General features: G+C 38.9%; 1 protein-coding gene across 6 annotated transcripts in view; it reads left to right on the forward strand.

Moving 5' to 3' along the window:
* LOC146544208 (uncharacterized) overlaps nt 1-16,301 on the forward strand; it is an 88,323-nt gene that overhangs the window by 6,384 nt on the left and 65,638 nt on the right. For all 6 annotated transcript variants that reach the window (XM_085223896.1, XM_085223899.1, XM_085223898.1 and 3 more), the window contains exons 4-6: nt 263-396; nt 1,576-1,651; nt 6,945-7,112. The gene's annotated coding sequence lies outside the window, so the exon portion shown is untranslated. The remainder of the gene's footprint in view (nt 1-262; nt 397-1,575; nt 1,652-6,944; nt 7,113-16,301) is intronic.

Below are 16,301 nucleotides of genomic sequence, written 5' to 3' on the forward strand. Positions count from 1 at the left end.
GCTAAAAAAATAAAAGCTTTCTGTAGGGTATAAACAAAAATCAAAGAATATCTGGAACTAAAAAGCCAAAAAATGCTTGCTGGAAAATCAAAAATGTTTGGCAATAGAGGAAATTATAACTGATTATAAATCTGATACTGTGCTCTTAATTAGCATCTACACCTTTGGAACACGGATTGCTTATATACTTTTTCCTCTCTTATCAATTAGAAAACATGGCAATTTTTCTGCACGTAAAGTCCAGTCCAATTCTCTTTTGTAGTTTTTTAGGAAAAAACCACCAAAAATAAACAGCCTTTCAACCAGTCGCATACGAAGCCTTGACTCCCTGCAGCCTGAGGTGTGATTTGGAATCCAGCTTTTTGGAAGGACAAGTTTTTCCTGTTGCTAGAGAAGGTAGTGAGCCTATGTCTTTTATTTTAAACAAAACATTATTTGCAACATGAAGAACTGGTTGCAGTGCAGTATACTCTCAAGAGCGATCTTAAGTGCTGTTTTTTTCCTTAGCTGAGCAACTTTTGGTGTGTCTGAAGGAAAGTGAATTTTGACAGGCTGCTGATCACTTTAAACTGGGTATACCTTTCCTCAAATTTATTTCAAATAAGTTGATACAGAGGAAAGCCAAAAATCAAATGGATTAGGTTTCATCTCCTCTAGCTTGAGAAACCTACAATGTAAACTTCTCTGTTTTTTTATATCAGTGAATAGATACTGGTATGCTCAGGCTGCAGTTACGTGTCTCCTAGGAAAACAAACTGCACTCTAAAAGTTCATGCTTCTTTCCACAATGCATAACTACTGTCTCTAATGATGGTATCTGCAGTGCAGGTCTCTGCTGTTTGGTCAGGTTTACCTTCAGCCATTTTTGTACACAACCTCTGCAGCATTAGCTGTGTCTCAAAATAAACTATCTACCATTGTTGCTACTGCCACAGCTCTTTTTTTGAGACTTATACTTGCTATTTTTTCATTACAATCTTGGGTTGAATGATAATTTAAAAAAAAAAAGGGGAAAAAAAAAACAAACTCCTCCAAATACTATTAAAACAGAAGAATCAGTGTTATGATTTGTAAGTTAATCCTCCAGTGATTTCCTGATGATCAGCTCATGCTCTCTGCACTCTTGGGTGCAGAACTGTACTGGTCAATCTAGATAAAATTACTGTTCTGCTTGGGTTCCAGTTATTCCTAACAAAGTGAAAACAGCATAGTAGTTTTTCAGTGCAGACCCTCATATTTAAGTTGAACCTCTGTATTGGGTTTTAAATATACTGTGTCCGATCAGAAGCTTAATTTGCTCTGTAATATGGAGAAAGGCAAGATATAGGCTTTAAAAATATAAAATATGTATTTTGTCTGTATGCTTGTGCAGGTTTCTGGTGGGACAGTCAGTAGCAGGCTGTGTGTCCTCAGTCCAGCATCACTTGGAGCAGGGCACAAATGAATCACAGATAAATGTATAGTATAGATTCTGCATCTGATGTGTAGCAGCATCTCAGGTTGCAAGAAAATCACTGCAAGTAGGGAAAGCAAAAAAAAAAATAATAATACTTCTATTTTATTGACTTTGTAAAGGTGAACACCCTGCAAGTTGCAAGATGAATCTGGAAGATTTTTATGGAGGAAACCTATGTAAGACTTAATGAAGCTCGTAAGTTGTTAAAATGGTGAGATGATGATATGCTTAGATACTCAGTGTATGTTTTAGTAATGGTACGTTTTTTCGCGCATTACAGTTTTTAATAAGGGGCTTTTTCAGACCCTGTTGGCCTAGTTTTTAGTGAATTTTATTTGCTAACCTCAGTTGAGTCTTGTCTACCACAGGGAATGTCATTCACAAATCCTTCTAGATTGCTTAGATACCCATTTTCCAGTGCTTTCCAGCAACTGAGAGAAAACTTCGTATGAGTTGAAATAAAATCCTTAAAATTCTAAGCATGCTGCTGCAAGTGAAATGATTGGAAATTTCTGTGAAATGTTGGTTTAGTAGCTTGTGGCCAGATTTTGAATATGTGAAAAGTAATTTGATATCTAGCCACCTAGCCACAATAAAATCATAATCAGTTGGGAAGAAGCTCATAGTTTTCCTCAAAACATCACAAAAAGCACTCGCACAGAATGGTGTCTGACATGGGAAAGTGTACGGAGCAAAGGTGTGTCACTGAATTCCTCCATGCAGCAAACATTGCACCCAACGTTGATTGAAGCTTGCTGAATGTTTCTGGAGAGAAAACAGTAGATGTGAGCACGGTGCTGTGGTGCATTTCAGCAGTGTTGACAGTGATGTGACGTTCTGGCTGGTCATGCACAACCATCACACCATGAAAACAAATGCATCTCAATTAGCTCATCCATAAATTATGACCAGCACATAAATACTTTTTTAATGGAAAGGTTACTTTTTGAATCTGACAACAGTTCTGTTTATCCTAAGAAAGCTCATATTCATGGGAGGTTTGCATATTTGTCAGTTATTAACCCAGATGAAAATCAATATTACTGCTCCCATGAACTTCTGGTTTTCAGAATATGGAAATGTTCAGCTTGATTTAAATAAACAATAATTTTTAAAAGTTTGCAACCTAATAATTCCAAGAAAATATCAGTTGGTGAATGCAGTAGGAAAAACCCAAGGGGTTTGACTCTAAAACCATTTTCAGTATATTCTGTTTAGATGAAAGTGTTGATAGAAGTGAGTGGGATTTTTCTTTCATCTAGTTGAACTGTAAGTCCTAATGAATCTCTAGATTCTTTTCTGTTGTTGGAAGCTCCTTCTCTTCAATTGCTTTGAAAAACAAATATTTCATCTTGAGGACGCAGCACAGTGCATGCCTTGCAGGCATTCTTTGGTGTAGCTGGCTGCTTAACCCCATAATCATTTTCTTTCTCTCTTACTTCTCCTTCTCCAAGAAAGTCTTGGTATCACAGCTTATAGAAAGGCAGAGGAATACAAAGTCTTAACTTCTAGACCAGCATAAGGGGGGCCATGGCAAATAATGCACAGTCAGTTATGAGATACAAACTAGTTAGTTTGTCACGGTCTTAAAAATGTACAGTCATGGATTTTCTTTCCATTTATTCAGGAAGGTAGTTTGCTTCTTACAGGCATTACATTTGAAGTTTTGTGTTGACATACTTTCCAAAAGTTTTTCTGAACTTCTTTGGACTGAGGACAAAATTCATCAACGTTGCAAGAGCTTCCTTTCATTACACACATAAAGTGCAGTCTGAGTGTTTTAATTCAACAAAAACAGGCAAAATGTTGTTACTCAGATTGTCAGATGCTTGATTTTCACACAATGCTAGGAATATGTTTTGTTTACTGGGTGCGTTCTATTATTCTGGAATGCATTATTGTGAATTTTTAGTTCACAGGAAACCAATGTAGGCAAAATCATTAGGAAGCATCACTGCTATTTGTTGCTCTCCAGCACTTATGAAAATACCAGATAAATAGAGGAAAAGTTGTAAAATCATCCTGCTTTCTTAAGAAAGAAGTTTATCAGTAAGGAATTTAAGATTATTTTTAGAAGGAGAGGACAGTATACAGAAGAGTTAAGATAATTTTCTGGAATCAGAAATCAAAACTTTTGAAATCCTGTGTAGATAACAATCCAAAGACCTCTTTGTTTGCTTGTACTGCTTTGGTTTAAGTTGTAAATTAAACCTCAGTGTTAAGAATTAAAATTGTTAAGAATTAAGTAAAGCTTGTGTGCTGCTACGTTTTGTGCCTCATTAAGATTCAGAAGGGAACAAATGATACAGCACGAGGGAGCTCAGTAATTTTTGAAGCTTAGAATGTTAGTATCAGTTCAGTTTCCTTTTCCTGTTTGTACAAGCGTTTGAGAATAACTTGGTAGTTTGAAGGGATGGGAGAGGAGGCAGATGTCATAAGGGTGTTTTTGTAAAGATCAGGATCATCCTTCATATCGTAGGACTGGGCAGATGTCAGGGCTGAAGGATTTCTGTTTTGGTCGTATGAAATAATTGGACTTTTAATCACTATTAACTTCAGAAGAAAGACATTGCAGCCTGCTATATTATTTCCCCTGCAAAGTCATGTCTGCATCTTGTGGTGCTATCCTGAAAACGTTACGAGTGCTGTCAGCAGAAGATGAAGTACAAAGACGTGGTGGAGCAGTATGTTGACACTACATGTCCTTGTCAGCCTCCTGTAAGTCATAGGCACGCTTGTCAAAGCCCTGATTAGTTTTGGGTATTCTTCTATTGCAGCTATAACCAGCTAAAAAAAAAAAAAAAAGAAAGGAATGCTCTTCACTGTTGATACCAAAACCCCCAAACTGTGCTCACATCCACTCTTTTGTCTCCAGCAAACACCGGTGAATGTCAATGGGTGCAATTTTTCTGGGTGGAGGATTCACACCTTTGCTTCATATGTACTTCCATGTCAAATATCATTTTGCCAGACTGCCCCTCTGCTGCCACCTGTCGTATGACAACAAAATGTAATGGAGTATTGGTAGGAAAGTTCAACTTCTACTTCCCTATCACCAGCATTCACCTCTGATGCGTGGAGCCATTGGAATAAAATAGGAGACATTCGTTTTGAAGCAGCCCTCATATTTTTACTTTCTCTCTAATAGTTCTGTTGAAAAGGTCTCAGTGCTTGTGTTCAGTGATTCTGGTCAGATGAAAGTTTGGTTTCTGCCCAGCAGTATTTCTAGCAGGATTTCAGGTACGGGCTGGAGGAAGTAGTACAGTTAAGTATGATCCTATGCCAAAATTAACTGTTCGTAACAGTTTATCCTTTGGCTGCACTACCCTATCTGTTTGTGTATGATGAATGAATCCATTTTCATTATTGAGTTCTTCATACATTAAGAAACATTTTACTGATACAGTTTTTTTTTCTTCCCCTCTGTAGTCTGGCTGTCACATCTCTTTCAACACTTTCTTGACTGTCAAAACTGTTTATTTCAGTTAACCTATCAATTAGAATATAGCAAATTGCATGGTTTTGGGCTCTTTTACCTATTTACATGCCCATCTCTTCCAAGGTCTTTGGTAGCTTCTGCTGTGGGAGGGCTATAGGCATGGATACACAGATATGCAGGTACTCAAGACCAAGAAGGAAGGGTAGATAAAACTGTATTTTTCTTGTTATTCATATGAAACTTTTGAAATGAAGTAGAAATATGCACAAAAAGGAAGTGTTGTCTATGCTTCTGTCAGCAGCAGCAGGGCTTTTGATTAAATGAGGTTTCATTGTACATGTGTGGCATAGATGCTGTAGAATTAACACTGCAATAGTTCTGTTTTTTGAAGTTACTGTTCACTGAGGTATTGTGTTTCTTTATCTTCACAAAGACAACTGTTTCTCATCACTAAGCCTCCTTATGGCATTATAATCTGAACATTTCAGATGTATGCAAAGGGCTTTTTTTTTTTTTTCTGTCCTCAGTAATCTGCATTTTAGATTATAAGGATTACACACAGTTTCTATGGATCTAATCCAAGTGTAATTGATGGACGTATCACTTGATTAAGGGCTGGGTGCACATCCAAACAGTCTGGCAACTTCCCTGTAAAAAATCTGTTGAAGTTGTGTTGTCTGTAAACTTTGATTTGAAATTGTAGAATTGCTAGATTTGAGCCAACCAAATAACCCTGTATTTAGAGCAGAGAATCTGCTAGACTGCCTGCCTTTTTTTGAGGTGGAAACACGGTAGAAGACAGAGGTAATGTCTACAGCCATTGAAACTGCCTCCTGAAATGTTTTTTGACCATACAAGCTAGTAAAGTTCAACTGTGACCTTGTTGAAGCTTATTCCAAAAGTGAAGTCATTTCTGGCATCGAGAGCAAGTCCTTGAAGCTTTAAAATCATGGCTCTATAAACTGCGTTCTTCTGCATTACAAATAAACTATTAGTAAGCACCATTTAAGACGTGAATTTGGGCTGTTTTGCTTCAACCCGTATGTACAGTTCAGAAGGTCAGGCATTACCACAGTATCTCTCCTGTTATTTTAGGGCTCTCGTGTTATGGTTGGCCCTGATCACTTGGCATTTGGTTTCAGTTAGTTTTTCCATGGGTTTGGCTTTTTAGAATAGACACATATGAAGAAAAATCCAACAAGTTGCAAAGTTCACAAAGGCCTGAGGACTGTGATCACTTTTAGATGTTAGCAGTTGAAAGGAGATAAGCATCTCAGTTTAAGGGCTGCAACTGTTTAACCTAAATGCAGTGAACCGAAGTTATGGAGAAAGCAAGATTTGTTGTGGGTTGTGGGGTAAGGAGAGGCAAAAGGAAAATAGAGGCAGTTAGTATTGTAGTAGCTGTGGATTGCTTTCCTACTTGTGCCATTTTTTCTTCAGTTGCTCTAAAGTTAGAGGTAAACATGCGAAAGTGGTGCTTCTTCATTGCTGTATAGTTCAGTAATTAGCTCAATAAATAATACGAAGAGTGGAAGAGGGATTTCCTTCAGGTTAAAATGCTGACCCCTTGATCCCCAGCTGTGGCTCATCATTTAAACTGGCGTTTTTCTTGTTGCTGTGGTTTTTACTGTAAGATGTTGTTTTTAACCTCTGTGTGAAGACCTGTGCAGCAAATGTAGGCAGCCTTTGTTTAAAGAATGCCTGGGGGTAAAGTGAAAATTCCAAGGACTGTATTTCAAAATGTATGTGGCTGTTTAAATGATCAAATTCTAGTATTAAAAGGAGTGTGTGTATCCTACGTTGCCTCAGGGTTTATAGACTTGCCATCTAATTCATGTGGTAAGATTTTCAAAACTGAGAACTGCTTAATACTTCAGAAAATGTTACCCTCTTTCCTAAGACTGCTTTTGAATATTGAATGAAATACATTAATGCCAGCATGAAAGAGGTGCATTTTCTGTAGCTGTGTAGTGGTAGAGACTAGCTGCTTATTTATAAATACTAGAAGGCATGGGAGACCTGAAGGAATGTGTATTTCTGTCTTTTCAGTCATAAAGAAGTTTTAGATACATGTAAATCCAGAGAATGCACAACTGTATAAGAAACCTGTGGATGTGGAATCCTGAAAGAAAGAGTTTAGTTAATCTTTTTGGACTCTGCAAACAATCTGCTGTCAACAGAAATTTGATGCTGGAGCCCTAACAGGACTGCCCAGAGGTCAGTGAAAAACAAGAAAACCTTAATAGAAAGTACAGATTAAGTTAGTAGGAAGAATCTCCATCTCCCACTATTTTCTACATCTGAAAGAGAATCGTTGAATCGGTGTTTATAGGTCATGTTGATTTATGGCTCATTAGCTAATTTTGACACGTTTTGGTGCAGTCAGATTTCTTCAAATATGTGTGACAGTATCAAGGCATGGGGTTTGGGTTTGTTTCAAATTTCAGGTCTTTTACGATTCTTATTCTAATCCAAATTAAAACTTGTTTCAAGACTGCACTATTTCGATAATGCAGATTTATCATATTCACAGCAATTTGAGTGTATAAAGACTGAGATTTACAATACTAGTAGTGCAGCATCTTTTTGAAGACATGTTATGTCGTCCATCTTTTTTCCAAGCACTTGCATGACCATACAGTTAAACATAACCTCTGTTCCAGAGAAAAGCACAGCAAGGATAAAATAATGTCTACTAAAACATTCCTGGCTTCTCTCATTGCAATGTCACACTGAAATTAAAGATATAAAATTTAATGTTCTTGTGAAACAGAGTGATTTATTCTCACTTTCTACTGAAAGTAACAATTGTTATGTGTTTCTTGCCAATTTTAAGGAACACGTATATTAGACTAGGTCTTTATGAGAAAGATGGTTAAAGTTATTACCTACTTTTGCTTGCTGTTGAAAGATCACAAATGTCATTGATAGAAGATATGGTCTGTAACACCTATGTGAAGTTGAGAGGTACTTTGGATGAAGGAGCCTGTTAAAATCAACACTTCTGCTTTTTAAAATCATCCCATACGTTTTCCAGTTAGCCATGCATCTTATGTGCCTACTCATTCCTTGTATACTCCTCAGCCCTGCTACCTCCAACATTAAGTAGCCCTGCTATCCAACGCTTACTCTTTTACTTGTACCACTGGAGAGACTGTACACCCTGAATGTTTGTAAGTTGTGTAGATCCTTACTTGTTTACTGCACATCGATTGTCAAATCAGTACAAGCAACATATGCTACTATCACAGCACTATCACAGTATAAAAGTGTAAAATATTTGAAGGATAGTGTCTAATCACTGCACATGCAAATCCTTGTTATGTGGAATACTTTGCTTGATTTTAAACCATTTCTGAGTGAAGGTGAACTTCTAATGTGCACAAGTTTCTCTTCATCTTTTGCTGATATTCTTTCATGTTGTAAAGCATGCTGTTGAGCAATACGAAGGACAGTTTGAATGAAGAATGTTGTCTCAAGACAGTGTTTATTGTATATGTTCAAGGAGTGTGACAAGAGACCTAGATCATCTCTTGCTTCTAGCTAACTGGACTTGGGTGACTATCAGAGGAAATTACTCAGTGAAAATCACAATTGTAGTCCAGCAGACAACTGCTGTGGCAGTGGAGAAGTACTGCCATAAAACCAAATGCAGCACTGCATCATGAACTGTAGCTGCTTTAATCTGAATAATGCTGGCTGACTCTACAGTAATGTGAGGATTAAAACTGGGAACATAAGTAGTATTTCCTTGCAAAGGAAAGTAAGAAGCAAGCCTCCAGAAAAGAACAAGAATGCCTTTTAAAATTATTTTCTATTTCTACATAGTGTTGCTTAGTTCAACAAGGGCTTGGTTGGCTAACTTGACTGAGGCCCCATTAAAATGTACTTTACTCGGTGTCACCTAGAGTTTAAGAAGTTCAGGAAGAGAGCAGAAGAAATATTTTTGTGTGCTTTCAGCAGTAAGGGAGCTATTGTGTGTGAAGGGCTCGATCTGTTGGATGGAGCCCATTAACCTGGGAGGGGGAAAGGGAGCATTGTAGTTAATGGCAGGAAATCTACTATTTATTATCAGTCAAAACTTAAAAATATGTGTAAATCTCCAGAGAGAGCAAGAATGTAAATGTAGCATCGCATTCATTAAGAAGTGTTTATGCCCAGCTTCTTTCCTGCTTAACAATATGAAGTACTAAGACCCTCTCTCATGTTTTCTCCCATGTTTTTTGCTAATTTGCATGACTTTCAAGTAAGTTTTCCTCTTTCCTTGTGGTTCTTTCTTACTTCAGTAAATCTCCACCAAAAATTGGAGACAAAAAAAGGAGGAGAAAAGAAATACCACAGCCTTCAATTTCTGGAAAAATATCTATATATGCAACTAACTTCCTTAAACTAAAGAGTGCTCTTATTTACTTAGTGTGTACATTTGAAGCTGATGAAGTTTCAGTGACTGTCGGTCTCTGGAATGAAACATGAGAAATTAAAGCTACTTGAATTTATGGAATTTCTTGAGTCTTAGACTTTGTTAGCTATAGACTGTAGCTATTTTAAGATATAGTATGAAGTGTTCTACAGGCATCATCGTCCTCTGATGTGTTCCAGAAGTGAGAATGTTCACCTTATACAGGAGAGAAAACATGGTGGCTGAATATAATTGGCCAGATGATGAATTAGGACTAAGCTTCTGAATTCTTGGGATTTGGTTAGGCCTGCTATGGTATTGGGTAGGAAACAGCACCACAGGGTATGGAAGCTGCCATGTCAGGCCTTAACAGAGCGCTCTGTGCTAGAAATAGTCAGGGGAATGAGGCTGTGGTTTCATTCTTTTATCTTTTTATGTACCACTGGCTACTGCCAGTCAGGAATCTTCTGATGAAATGAGTCCATTTGCTGAGTTTTCCTGTTGCCAGGAAAGATTCAGCAGTCTAGCTGAGTTTTTCTATATTCCTATTCTGATATTTCTCTCCTTCTTTCTCTCTCTCTCTTTTTTTTTTTTTTTCTTTTCCAAGTTCAGCATTGAAATGCAGCTTTCGCTCAGATAAAGGAGATCAAAATCTGAAGGAAATATTCCAAAAGGGTGGAAAGCAAAGCTGTTCTCTCACGCCTATCTATTCTTCTGCATATGCTTTGTCTGTGGACATTTTCCCCTCCAAATTTTCAGCTCCTTTTGTAGTGAGGAAAAATATTTGAATTCTTAAATGCTCACAAATTAGAGAAACTGTTTCCCTTGCTGCTTCCCCTGTAACTGTGGAGTCCTTGTTTGAGGACTGATAGCACTGGGACGACAGCCAGGGCCGACACAATTCAGTGGGGCTCCAGCTGGTAGCAGTGCTAACAAAGGAGGTGCCCTGAGATGCTTTTGTTTTACTGTCATCAATGTCCCATTGTTTGCCAGGATAATTGCCCAGTTAATCCTAACTGGTAGGATAATCATATAAAGCTGATGTCCAGTGTAAACAGGAGACAGTATTCTTTCTTTATCTTTGCCAGGCATTATATTCTCTAAGTTTCTAGCAACCTCACCGGATTGGCCTTCCATTGTTTACTACCAGGCAATTTAGGGTGACAAATTAACATCAGGGACATGGGATCAAATCCTAATCTCCCTTACTATTCAGGTGAAGTTTGTGGTTTTAGGGCCTAATTTTACTAGATCTAAGGATTAGGTCTAATTAGATGGTGTTCTGTATTTGTAGCCACCCAGAGCTGGCATTGCTAACTTTGAAACAAATGCTTTCAGAAGTTCATGCGTTGACAAGCCTTTTTCTCAGCTCTAATAATAATTCTAGTACCTTTTTATACCCACACCAAAGAGGGCAATTCCTGAGAAGTAGCAGAGTTTGCTATATAAAAAGCTAATTATTACTTTGGCAAATCCTTCAGAAAGTTACATGCTTTACTTAACATTTATGTGCCCATCAGCTAACTAATTACAGTTATGAGAACCAAATCAAATAAGTGTTTTATAGTACTGAAAAATCGTGTTTACTTTACCTCCTCTTTTTTCCCTTGAGATTTAGGATCAGGTTTTTCTTTGTGTCCTTGTGTTCTTCCTAGCCTTGCTTACTTCCAGATAATCATGCTGGAAATCAGGTTCTCTATAGTAATATTTCAGTACTGGGCCAATTAACCTCAGATAGCAGATCTCTGCATACTCTGATTAAGATACTTGTAATGGGCACAAGGTCATAGATGCTCTCTTTATTCCAGTTCTCTCACTGTAGTTTTTCTGTTGGTAGGTGGAGTTAAGACAATGGTGGAAGTGCCAGAAACATTCCCTTCTATAGCCTAGGGGAACTATTTTAATGTGCCTGCTTTTCCCACTTAAGTTAATGAGAAAGGCATGTTACAGAAGGCATGGAGGAAAGGCATTCAAAAAGGATATATGAAACTTCCTAAATGACTTGGTATTTTAAGAAAGACTTTTTGAGAAATGTATCTGTCTGTCTTCAAACACCCTCTGCTTTTCCTTCCAGATAACATCTTGTCCACAAAGAGAGCACAACTATTTTTACGTTTATTAGATTCAATTTTGGTTAACTATATCATCCCCTGTTTTGTCTGGATTTCTAGCTGGAAGGTCAGTCTGATGCATGATACAGTTTCATTTATTTGTTCCTGTAAATCTTCCTGCTACCATTTAACCATCCAAATTTTGATTCCTTGAGTCATTTTACAAAATTTCAAAAGTATGTTCAGGAAAATCAGCGAATCCACTTCGTCTCATGCATCTCTTTGAGGGTTTGGCCTGATGTGAGAGAGAGCTTTTGAAATTTGTGCCACCAAAATACATCAACAATGCCTTTTGTCATTTGGCTCTATTTTAAGTCACTGTCAAGAAGATGACAGTGTAGATTGCTGTTTGATAACTTTCTGGAATACGAGGGACTTTGGAAAAAACGAACTTTTTTTTGTTTCTTTTTGCTTTTGGGTAGGCAGATTTCCCTAGATCTAGCTGCTCTTTCAAAGTCTCTTAAGGCATATAGTTTTAGTTTTTCCTAGAACCCATGCTGACATTTAAAGCAGCTCTTCTGCAATAAGAGACTTCGGCAAGTTTTCATCAAACCAACTGCACAACTCTACTGATAAACTCTGCCTGTAAGGCTGATTTGTAATGGACTGGCTTGGTTCTCTTTGTGTGTTTGGCTTTTCTGAATTGTGACCTTCCCCACACCGTAGAAGCTGCATTTCCAAGGAGTGGCAAGAACATGGAAACCCAAGGCATAGGCTGGCCCAAGGGTCCCAGCTGAACCAGTAAAAGAACCAGGAGTCTTGAAAACTCTCATAGCCACTGAATAGTTCTGCAATAATGTTTCTTTGAAGTGTATTAGTTCCTAGACCTGCTGGAATGCAGGAGCAAAGCTACGTGTACAGCTTTGTACAGCAAGAGTTTTGTTGTTATTGTGAAATTTTATTTCTCAACATGGATGTACTTTACCAGATTTCAGGGAAATTTAAAAAAAAAAAAAAAAAACCCACAAGCATTTTGACCCAATTCAAAATTAAGCCAGGTTTTTTTTTGTTTGTTTGTTTGTTTTTTGGTGAAATAGACTTTTTCAGTGAAGTGGAAGTCTTGAATGTTACAGATTTGCAGCAATAACTAAGTGGGGGAAAAGATTATTACTTGCACTTAAATTTTTGAAGTAGAATTTGCAGTGCTAGCATGCATCTCATTCAAATCTGTGAACAACTGAAATACGTGAAGCTCTTTTATGTTTATGTTCTATTGCCCTAATTTCTGAGAAGAATATCCAGTAAATTAGGGCTGTCAGTTTCACAATATCTGCTACTGCGAGTTTGCTTGGTATTCTCTCTTTGCCTTTCTGTTACTGTGCTTGTCTTGAGAAGTAGCAGTGTGCTCTGTACAAGCTCAACATCAGTCCAAAAACATCAGTGCTGGCAATGCTATATCTGCAAACCTTCCCCAAAATCAATGCAATTGTCCTGACATTCTGGGAGAGAACAATTCCTAGTTAGTCAGGTCCCAGGCCCTTACTTAGGGCTCCTTGAGGAAAGCAAAGGTGTCTGCAATGGGCAGTGAACCAGCAGCTGTGCTGAACAATGTGCTGAGCAATGTCCAGCTCTTTCTGCTGGTACACTAGGTCTAAATTTCCATCTCCTGTACTGTTCACACCTCCACAGCACAGATACAGCAGAAAAACAAGCTTTGCCATTTTTTTCCCCTGGATAGCTTTCAAAGTTGGCTCAGAATTACACCTCCTAGAACATGCGATGAGGAGCCTCATAATAAAGCTAGGTTGTATTTGACTGTGATTTGCCAGCAGAATAACTGCTCTGTCCTGATCTGCAGGTGTAGTAGGAATTTCTGACTGCTGCTGGAATTGTTTTCTAGATGCAGCCGTGTAATGCTTGTTTTCCATGCTGATTTTCTTGGGCTCAAGCCTTTAGCTAGAAGTCGGACAACAAATGTATGACAGGAAGGAAGGACCTGCTAGGGCAGTGATGTAATTGCACGCAGCAGAGAGAGGTTCAAATTCTGGCTTTGCTGCAGGTTTCCGATGTGACCTTGCAAAAACATCCCAGTGCATCAGTTGCCATGGCAAAACAAGGGTATAATTTCCTTTCTTCCACTGGCATGTCTTACATACAAACTTTTGAGGACAGGCATTATTACTTTCAGTGTTGCAGAACTGGGACAATTAGCTGCCTCTGTGTTACCTGCAGCCTTGAGTGCTGTCAAGGGAATACTGATCAGAAGCACATGTGGTGTTTGAAAAGCATTTTATCACTCATTACCAATTCCCTAGTTCCTCCAGCCTTCCAGTTATCCTCATGTAAAAAAAAGAGGCAGTGCCAAAAGCTGATAAACAAAGCTGTAGCTTCTTCCCTTCGCTTCTTGAATGGGGCACAAAGAGAAACAGCAGCTGCTCTGCTCTGCCATAACTGGCACTTTATACCTGTGAGTTTTGCCCCTCCAGGGTGGAAATGGAGGAAGCTGAGCCAGTGTGCAGTGTGCTAGCAGGTGTGGCAGGAGGCTCATCCTGACCTGCCTCTCTCTAGAGGACACACAGCATCAGCCACATGCAGGGGGTGATCTGCAAGACTGGGGGTGAGGAATAGGATCAGCTCCCTGTGATGTTGCCTCAGTGCTGCTTTGAGCTTCAGCTCTGTGTGCATTTCCCATGAGGTAGGTGTCAGAGTCTGTAATGTTTTCAGCTGCTGCAGGAAGGCATCTTGAAAACACCATCGTGTATTTATCTGGAAAGAGCTTTAAAAACAGCGCGTTATGAGCAAGTCTTCTCAGTCACTGGACTCAGATGGTGGAAAATGACCCACTAGCCCACATAAGCAGCTCTAGACTGGTATGGAATGGAAATACCTTGCACTCCAAGGAAACTATGTAGGAATAATTTGGCTTGAGAAAGATGTTTGTGGCGTCTGCCCTGGGAGCTGGGCAAAGACACCACTCTTGTGCTGCTTACTTCTGTGAGACTGCCAGGGTCTCTGAAACTTCTGTGGTGCATACTGCAAATCTTGGAGAGATTGCTTGTGGTAGGAGAGCAGAAAGGGAGTAGTTACGTCGGTGTGGTGATGCCTTAGCAAGTACACTGCACTGTAAACAAGCCCTAGGTTAGCTGGGCTGGTATCAGACTGGTGTCTCCTAATGGCATGGTAGGATGCTAGCAGAACAGTAATTCACAGGGAGGAGTGCTGTCTACAAAATTACAATGTCTCCATTTTAAGCTCCTGGTATGTTTCTGGAGGTTTTTGTCAGCCAAACATTGGCACAATATTGTTTACCCTAGCTGGAAAGACCACAGCCTGTAGTGATTGTAGGCCATTAAGGCAGTAGCAAAAGGAAATGTTTCAGGCACGTTTGGGGACTGAAAGAAATATATTGACTAAGGAGGCAACACTTTGATGAGGTTCCAAGAGGAGCATATAAAAGGCCTTTTTGATTAAAATGCATTTCAGTTCTGCAGTAAGATGTGTGTGTTTGGGAGGGTGCTTACTGATAAAGATCTCTTTTGCCCCCTCACCTATGAATTTGTCACATCAGTGACATCCACTTACAACTCTTGTCCATTTTCAATCCTTGTCCTCTTTTTTTTTTTTTTCCTCTTTGTTTCTTGCCCCTTCCTTGCTTCAGGCTCTATATTCATCACCACTTTGTTCATTTTTTTATTCTCTCTTCCTGAGTGCAGGGGGATTCTTTCCACTCTCACCATTTGAATCTAGCTGGAAATGGATGTGCCCACATAAAGGAGTAGCAGTCCGAAGCGTTCGGTGTGCTGTCACTGTTTGTGTTAATTCAGGTTTCTTTAATGGTTGTTGAAGTTCAGTTCAGTGCCTGAACATTTGTGACTTATTTACACTTTCCAATTGGTAAAGTTCATGGAGCTCTATAAAGTCATTTTGTTAAAGCATTTTGCTGAACCACATGGGCTCCACGCCAAACAAACTTGCCACGGTCAGATTCTTTAGATCTTAGAGCTGTGGTTGTTAAAAGTGCCAAAAAAACAAGTGCTCAAGGCCAGACTTTTCAAAGTTTGTTTAGTCATCTAACCATCTCTGAAGTGGGAGTTTGTCCTCAGTTCTTGTTGCAGCTCAGTTGAGTTTAGATAGTGAGAGGAATTTAATTTTGTCACCCATCCGTGGGAAGACGCTTTTCAGCTCTGAATGTGTTTTGCTACAGGGTAAAATGTGTGGCTTTTTCTTAAATAGAAAGTTATCAGTCAACACTAGATCAGTGGTAATTTTATTAGCTTCAGAACCCCATCCAGTCTTATTTGGAAGAATCTGCTTTATTTTTTTATCTGCACATCTGTGTAGCAGCTGCAGTTACACAGTTCCCAGGGGCTCAGTCTAATTTGTAGAATTACAGGGGTTGTGCCTGGCTATAGAAAAGGTCTATTAGTGTTGCTGATGTTGAAAATTTAAGCCTGATGCATTCCACATGTTTGTTTTGTTTGATTAGACTTTTTCTGGGCCCGTGGAAAAAATTAATTTTAAACCAGTGTAACTATTGTGTTGTCTAATTCCTGATGAACGATTTCGGGGGGGTCACTGTTTCATACCGTCTCCTCTGAGATTCTGACAGCAGTGTCAGGTGAACTGTGAACTCAGCTGAATGGTCTCTTTCTCATCTTCCTTTCAAGTACACACAGAAATCAGTTTCTCCATTCCTGGAAAGTAGCCACTCTCACAGAAACAGCAGTTGATAGAAGAGGTGTGTACAAAGCACACAGAGAACAGTGTTTCATCCAAATTAAACCACTAAGATCATTTTGCATAGCTGAGTGAAGTTGACCTGATTTGAATGTGGTCAGAACACTCAGCACAAGACTTCACTACAATATTTACAGAGTTCCAACAACAGCCCGTACCCCATGGTGAAGAGAGACACGAGGCTGTATTCTTAGACAACAGCAGATCAGCAGTTCTGCA

This window comes from Meleagris gallopavo, chromosome 5 (genome assembly GCF_905368555.1).
Source record: "Meleagris gallopavo chromosome 5, MGAL_WU_HG_1.1, whole genome shotgun sequence".
NCBI lineage: Eukaryota > Metazoa > Chordata > Aves > Galliformes > Phasianidae > Meleagris > Meleagris gallopavo.